The sequence below is a fragment of the Leucoraja erinacea genome, chromosome 13 (assembly GCF_028641065.1).
Source record: "Leucoraja erinacea ecotype New England chromosome 13, Leri_hhj_1, whole genome shotgun sequence".
NCBI lineage: Eukaryota > Metazoa > Chordata > Chondrichthyes > Rajiformes > Rajidae > Leucoraja > Leucoraja erinaceus.
In genome coordinates, this window is record NC_073389.1 from 40,754,857 (window position 1) to 40,763,488 (window position 8,632).

An 8,632-nucleotide genomic window follows, 5' to 3' on the forward strand; every position below is an offset into this window, starting at 1 on the left:
ATAATGGTTGGCATTGACAAGGTGTACTTTTCCACGATTCTATCAATAGTATAACCATCACGACACTTCAAAAGCAATTTTACTTTGGTATCAAACAATGAATAACTTATTATGTTTATTAGATGGATCAATGGGATCCTGTTAAAGAGATAACACCATTCAGAGATTTCACCAACTGAATTTATTTTAAGCGATTGGTTCCGCAGAAAACGTTCAAATTTAACCAATCGCTACAGCAATAAGTCTTTGGTGAGCCATTTAATATTCTCTAATCCTAAATCACAACCTATCTGTGATTAAAAGCACGATGAGACAGATGGCTATTTTAGTAATTCAATTATATCTTCACCTTGTCCAAAGCAGCATGCTGCTTGAGGTTGTCAACAATATTGTACAGAGGAGGAGATTGAGTTTCTTGGAGATTAGGTTTCTGCAGGCTTCTGGTACATTCAGGACACTTTTCTGCTTCAAATGGTTTGGATAATATACAGGAGATGGAAATATTAGTCAACTGTCTCATTTAGATTTCAGCTGATGTGCTGATTTTGTGCAGAATTATGAGGACAAAGAACAAAACAGGACGATCATATGTCAGCTAGGAGGCTGACAGTTAATACCTTTCCTTAGTTATTTAAAGCACCTGTCGACACTTTTAAATTAAGTTTAAATGAGAACCTGAGGTTTAAAATACAAAACTTAGTACATTTGTTAGTGTAAATACTAATCATCCTTATTAAAATTAAGATTTTATTTTACTTTTTTTCCCATTGAGTTCCTAATTTGATTGGATTCAGAATATAAAGTGTTGTTGTGTATGACATATAGCAAATGTGTACAAAGCTAATTCACTGATTTTTGGCCACTGGCTCTAGTTACATTTATTAGTAGCGGCATGAAGGAAAAAAATCAGGAAAGCAAGTTAGATATAAGTGTTGGGCGACATGATATGAAGTGACTGTTAATGCAATGCTTTAGTAAAGTTTAGTTTTGTGAACATTTTTAGATACCAGACATTTCTTACATGCAAGAATGTGCAGTTGATATTTAAGCAGAATGTTGAGGTAATGTTCAACAGTGGCATCACCACATCTTGTATTGCAAATGTCAGGATGATTTATTTCTTTGTTCTAAAGCCACGAATATGACATTTAAGTAGACACACCAGGTGTGGCATGACGGGTGAGATTGGGTGATTGCAGCTTTGTAGGTTAGGCAGATTGTTCCCAGGTGCTGTGGAAACGAACCAATAATGTGTAGAGAAGGGTTTTCATGATTTTAAAGGCTTGAACTGTATTTCTTACCAATTTATTTATCTTTGTTGCTGCAATTTCATAGGTTTTCCAGCTTTATTGCGAAATTGTATTTTCAAACGTGTAAATTGATGTATAAATAACCAAAGTAACTGGAGAGAATTAAGTGAATCCAGAGCCAATATTTTAATGAAAGATATTTGGTGAACAGGGACAAGGTACTAACACAATAAGCAGAGACTGGTACAGCATACACAGAATTCTTATGTTTTCCACTGAACTTGCATTTGGGGTTACTTTAGCCCACTTTCTTCTTACTTGAAGATATAAGAGAATTGTCTTTCTACTCTGATATAATTGTATTGAAGAGAAAAACCTGGGTTCCGTTAGAAAACCAGAACAGTACAACTGTGGAGTGAATAGTGTTCAAGGCTTATGACTAATGTAGAGTAAATGTTGCTCATGTTAATTGGATATTCCATATCCCATGGAACTGGTAAGTCAGAAGGCACTATTTTGCTGTTATATGTCCACCAATCAGACTGTCTGGGCATTGTGCCCAATTTTAGTTTCCAAGTGAATGATATACTGGCATTGGGAACAATTCCCCAAATTAACTATGTACCCAGAAGACATAAGCATGATTCTTCTCTGAATTTTGTCGTCCCAAGTTTAGCTTTGGCTTATTCATTTCAGAGCTGCATTTGCATTATGTATCAGCTTACTAAACGTTAATTAAATACTTAAGACATCAAGACATAATATAATATTCAAAAACCAATGAATCTGAACTATGGACGTTAAGCTATGCTTCTTTAATCATGGGTCGTGAGGCTCTGGTGTACATAGCCAACTGGTGTCGTATGTGCTCTGTAACCCTTTAAATGTAGGCTTGCAAAATTATTGACTGGGGCAGACATTGCAGAAGACAATGAATCCTTGCATCCCAGGGTACTTAAGGAAATGGCTCTAGAAATCGTGGATGCATTGGTGATCATTTTCCAATGTCCTATAGAATCAGGATCAGTTCCTGTGGATTGGAGGGTACTAATTTGATCTCACTTTTTTAAAAATGCGGGAGAGAAAACAGGGAATTATAGACCAGTTAGCCTGACATTGGTAGTGGGGAAGATGCTGGAGTCAATCATAAAAGATGAAATAGCGACACATTTGGATAGCAGTAACAGGATCGGTCCAAGATTTACGAAGGGAAAATCATACTTGACTAATCTTCTGGAATTATTTGAGGATGTAACTAGGAAATTGGACAAGGGAGAGCCATGGATTTAGTGTACCTGGACTTTCAGAAAGCATTTGATAAGGTCCCACATAGGAGGTTAGTGGGAAAAATTAGGGCACATAGTATTGGGGGATGAGTGTTGACATGGATAGAAAATTGGTTGGCAGACAGGAAACAGAGTAGGGATTAACGGGTCCCTTTCAGAATGGCAGGCAGTGACTAGTGGGGTACCGCAAGGCTCGGTGCTGGAACTGCAGCTATTTACAATATACATCAATGATTTAGATGAAGGGATTCAAAGTAATATTTGCAAATTTGCAGATGACACAAAGCTGGGTGATCTGTGAGGAGGATGCTCTGAGAATGCAGGGTGACTTGGACAGGTTGAGTGAGTGGACAGATGCATGTTAGATGCAGTTTAATGTGGATACATGTGACGTTATCCACTGGTAGCAAAAACAGGAAGGCAGATTATTATCTAAACGGTGTCAAATTGGGAAAAGGGGAAGTACAACGGGATCTGGGGGTCCTTGTTTGCCAGCCAATGAAAGTAAGCATGCAGGTACAGCAGGCAGTGAAGAAAGCGAAGGTGGACAAAAATGCTGGAGAAACTCAGTGGGCGAGGCAACATCTATGGAGCGAAGGATTAGGTGACGTTTCGGGTCGAGACCCTGAAGAAGGCCAAAACTGCAACCTGTATCTAGGTGACTGTGAACTGCTGAAAATCACTTCTATGTACTGTGGGCCAGAAGGTGTATCTGCGACAGTGGAATTGTGCTTGGAACAGCAATTATCGTATATTTCAGAACTCCACTCATTACACTGTTATAGATCTATGCAATGCATTTTTTTCCATGCCCATTCACCCTGACAGCCAATACCCATTTGCCTTCACTTACAATACACCTGGACCCGATTACCCTAAGGCTACACAGAAACTCCTACCATATTCTCAGGGGCATTCCAACGGCACCTCGAAAACTTATTTTCTAAAGGATCGGTTCAATATGTAGATTATCTTCTTTAACCTCTCCCAACCTGGCTCTCAACACCAGCAAAACCAAGGAACTGACTGTGGACTGGAAGGGGTAGGATAGGGACCCACAATCCCGTTTATATCAATGGGACGATGGTGGAAAGGGACAAAAACTTCAAATTCATGGGCGTGCATATCTCAAAGTCAATTCAAAGTCATTTTTTTTATTAGCCACATGCACATCACATCCCGTGAAATGAATTTGCCAGCAGCGATACACTTAAAAAGAACCCAATACAATAAAAATTTAACACAAACATCCACCACAGCATTCTTCACTGTGGTGAAAGGCAACAAAGTTCAGTCAGTCCTCGTTTGTTCACCCACGGTCGGGGCCATAGACCCTCTGTAGTCACTGCTGCAGACGGCCCAATGTACAGGCGGTGGAACACACTGTACATCGGAGGTGTTTGGTGCTTGGAGGTCCCGAATCGGCACTTTCCTACTGGAGTCCGTGGCTTCAGGATGTTATAGGCCACAAGCCGGCGATCGGAGCTCTTCTTGGCGATCCCCGGCGAGGTATCCCAGGCTCCGGATGGTAAGTCCACGCCCCACCCGCGGCTAGAAGCTCCGCAGACCGCGGCTTCAGGATGTTATAAGCCACAAGCCGGCGATCGGAACTCTTCTCGGCGATCCCCAGCAAGGGATCCCAGGCTCTGGATGGTAAGTCCACGCCCTTGGCTAGAAGCTCCGCGGGCCACAGTCCCCATGGTGCCAAAGTCACCAGGCCAGCGATCAGAGCACTCCACTCTGATGACCCCCCGGCAAGGGTTCGCCCGCTCCGCGATGGAAAGTCCACGTTGCGCCTGCTGCCGATGGTCCGCGCCCGAATCCAGGAAAGGCCGCTCCAATCCACGGTGTTAGGCTGGGAGGGAATCGACATGGAAAAAGTTGACTCTCCGTGGAGGAGGTGGCCGAAAGCAGTTTTCCCCAACACCCCCCACATAAGACGTAGCGAGAGACAACCAAACCAACACTAGACACACCAAAAAAAGTAGAAATAACGAGCACGCTGCTGGCAGGGCAGCCATATCGCAGCGCCCCTACCGACCTCTCTTCCGAAGATTCTTTCCTGGTCCCAGCACACTAATGTAATTATAAAGACGGCACATCAGCGCCTCTACATCTTGAGAAGATTACGGAGAGTCGGTATGTCAAGGAGGACTCTCTTGCACTTCGACAGGTGCACAGTAGAGAGCATACTGACTGGCTGCATCGTGGCCTGGTACGGCAACTTGAACGTCCAGTAGTGGAAAAGAATGCAGAAAGTTGTGACCACTGCCCAGTCCATCACCAGCATCTCTGGATAGAAGGAATGGGTGAAGTTTTGGGTCGAGACCCTTCATCAGACAGGCTTCAGTCTGAAGAAAGGTCTCGACCCAAAACGTCACCCATTCCTTCTTTCTAGAGATGCTGCCTGTCCCGCTGAGTTACTCCAGCATTTTGTGTCTATCTTCAGTTTAAACCAGCATCTGTAGTTCCTTCCTACGCAGGGCATCTTCCTTGGAGGGCATCTACCACACACGGTGCCTCAGGAAGGCCGTCAGCATCCATAAAGACTCCTCACACCCTTGTAATGGACTGTTCAAACTACTTCCTTCCGGCAGACGTTACAAGGCCTTCTACGCCCAAACCTCCAGACTCAGGAACAGCTTCATTCCCAGAGCTATAGCGGCTCTGAACCGGCCCTGCTGAGTGCCCCCCACCCCCCCTGGACTGTCTCCCTCGGATGGTCACGTCAAACAGACACATCTGCACTTTAATCCGTTGAATTGTTTTGACTATTTTACTGTTCTTTTTACAAACCATGTTCTCGGGATATCTAAATCTAAATGTTAATAGTTATTTATGTTATGACATTGGATGGAGGCTGCATACCAAATCTCATTGCGCTTATGTGCAATGACAATAAAATATATTATTATTATTATTATTATGCATTTTATCTGTTTTGTATGTTCTTCTCCCTGGAGCCTTTGATTCAGTTGGTGTGCAGTTAATCTATTGATATTTTGTCATAGATCTGGATTGCAATTTGCTCTGGATGTCAAAAGATACATTCACTATTGACACAGGAATTCCTCAAATAGATATGAGGTGAATTATAATACTGAACAATTCATTCTTATTCTGGCTAATCTACTATAAGTGCAAAGTTGCACCATCTAATACATGACATGTGACATTTCAACATATGCTCTATTAACTGTAATGTGTCACTTTATCCATTATGAATATATATCATTATGGATAACCATATAACCATATAACAATTACAGCACGGAAACAGGCCATCTCGACCCTTCTAGTCCGTGCCGAACACATAACCTCCCCTAGTCCCATATACCTGCGCTCAGACCATAACCCTCCATTCCCTCCCATCCATATAACTATCCAATTTATTTTTAAATGATAAAAACGAACCTGCCTCCACCACATTCACTGGAAGCTCATTCCACACAGCTACCACTCTCTGAGTAAAGAAGTTCCCCCTCAAACTTCAGTCCCTTAATTCTCAAGTCATGTCCCCTTGTTTGAATCTTCCCTACTCTCAGTGGGAAAAGCTTTTCCACGTCAACTCTGTAGTGTCTGTAGTTGTCAGTGTGCTCAACTCTGTAGATGTCAACTCTGTAGATGTCAGTGTGCTTTTATTTTTAGGAACTTTTTAAAAACTTAACACAATCTAAGTTTCATAGCATTGTAAAAATTGCAAAAATATTTAAAAGATGATTGTGAATAAATCGCCCGCGTATTCTCAGATGGTTATGGAAGAACATTTCCGATTATGGTTTGCAAGTCAAATTTGAATAAGTGTATAGGGATTATAAAACCGTGCATATAAAAACAACCTGATAGTTCTGATCCTCGCGAGTAGACACGAAATCTGGAGCAAAAATTAAGTACATCTCCCAAGGTAGTATAAGGACACAAAACCAAAGAATCTGGTTGGAAATGGCCTGAACTCATCCCAGTGCCTGTCAGATGCTGTTTCTGACCCCTTTATATTCTGATGGGAGACTATCGACTTAAACACCAACCTCGCTCGATCACTTACTGAGTACACGCGGAGTGGTCTGGTTGGTTTTATTTGAAATAAATGCATGTTGGTTGCATAGGTTTTTTTTAAATTTCACTTAATATTTTTAGTTTTGAATTATGTCCCCAAGATAAATTACTCTATTGTGCAGAAAACTAGGCAGTTAATACTTAGGCAGCTAATTGGTGATTTGTAGCGGGGAAAGAAAATCCCATTTCACGTGTTCTTTCCGTAATCTCCTAGCTTTGTGAAAAATAATGAAGACTCGTTGGTACGGATGAATCGCTAATACGGCAGAGCACGGTTAGAAAAGGTAAAGTAATCACAGGTGACCCGGAGAGGAAGAGCAACCTGAAAATGAACAACAATGTCAGAGAATTGAGAGCATAAGTCGGCAGATGCTCTTTAGATGAACTGGCGGAAAAATAATTAAAATGGAATCACAGCCTGAAGTCAACTCAGTGCACTGAACTACTTACAATGTAATCTTGAATGGGTACGGTGATAATATAGCACGAACAATATCAATGTATATCGGTAAATAATTGACTGGAAAGATCCTGATTTTCAATAGTCCTTTGACATTTGGGAAAAATAGTTAACACTTGTATTGCCTCTAATTTCTGCATTGAAGTCTGTGCTGGAAACCAATATAAACAACAGTTCCCGGACAAAACAAAGTAAATCTCGAAGATAGTTTAATTTCGGCCACTATGATAAAAAATAAACGACAATTCTCCACAACACCGAAAGGTAAAGGGTGTATTTAAAATTATGCCGCTGATTGATTCTAAACTGAGAGAATAATGGTCGAGACTTGTATTTTCAAACATCATGTATAGTAACATAGAAAATAGGTGCAGGAGTAGGCCATTCGGCCCTTCGAGCCTGCACCGCCATTCAATATGATCATGGCTGATCATCCAACTCGGTATCCTGTACCTGCCTTCTCTCCATACCCCCCTGATCCCTTTAACCACAAGGGCCACATCTAACTCCCTCTAAATATAGCCAATGAACTGGCCTCAACTACCTTCTGTGGTAGAGAATTCCACAGATTCACCACTCTCTGTGTGAAAAATGATTTTCTCATCTCGGTCCTAAAAGATTTCCCCTTATCCTTAAACTGTGACACCTTGTTCTGGACTTACCCAACATCGGGAGCAATCTTCCTGCATCTAGCATGTCCAACCCCTTAAGAATGTTGTAAGTTTCTATAAGATCCCCCTTCAATCTTCTTAATTCTAGCGAGTATGTTTTGTAAAAGTGTGTCCCAATATTACGCCAGACAATGGGGAATATCTTAAAGTTGCCTTTCAAAGCAAACAAAAACATATTCAACGCAATTCAAATACTTTACAGCTGTGGTGATCTCAAATTTAATAAAACTGCAATTAAAATTGGCAACCTAATGCGACTAGCTTCCCATTTAAAGGCGCTCAAAAGCGTGGCATAAAAGGCATAGTGCCTAATTCAGCGCTGCTTCCTTCGGAGGTCTGATAGCATCAGCAATTTAGCCCCAAAAAATCCTAAACACATTGGACTCGTTAAATTATGTATATTTTTAAAGGAAACAATATACATCATTTAACGAGTGGTTGCACTGATGTTAATGTTTTAACCTGTAAGATACAATATGTGTATATTTTGGCGCAATTACTGGTTGAGTATTCTGCATTGAGTAACGATGTAACGTGTAGATTTGCCTCAGAAGGCACTGTAAACATGATTTATATTCAGTTGCTTCAACTGTGGAAACAACAAACTGTAAGAAAGGTCTCGACCCGAAACATCACCCATTCCTTCGCTCCAGAGATGCTGCCTGTCCAGCCGGGTTACATCCAGCATTTTGTGTCTACCTTCGATTTAAACCCGCATCTGCAGTTCTTTCCAACACAAACTGAGATCTTATAATAACGGCGTCCACGAAGAAAAGTCCGGAAAATACATTTTTTACAGCAAGTATATATAGGAGCAGCCGACATATTAACTTCTCGTGAAGCGGATAGAGGAAGTATCAACGAATTAGATTTGGAATAATTGACTTACTGATAACGTGGGAACTGTCC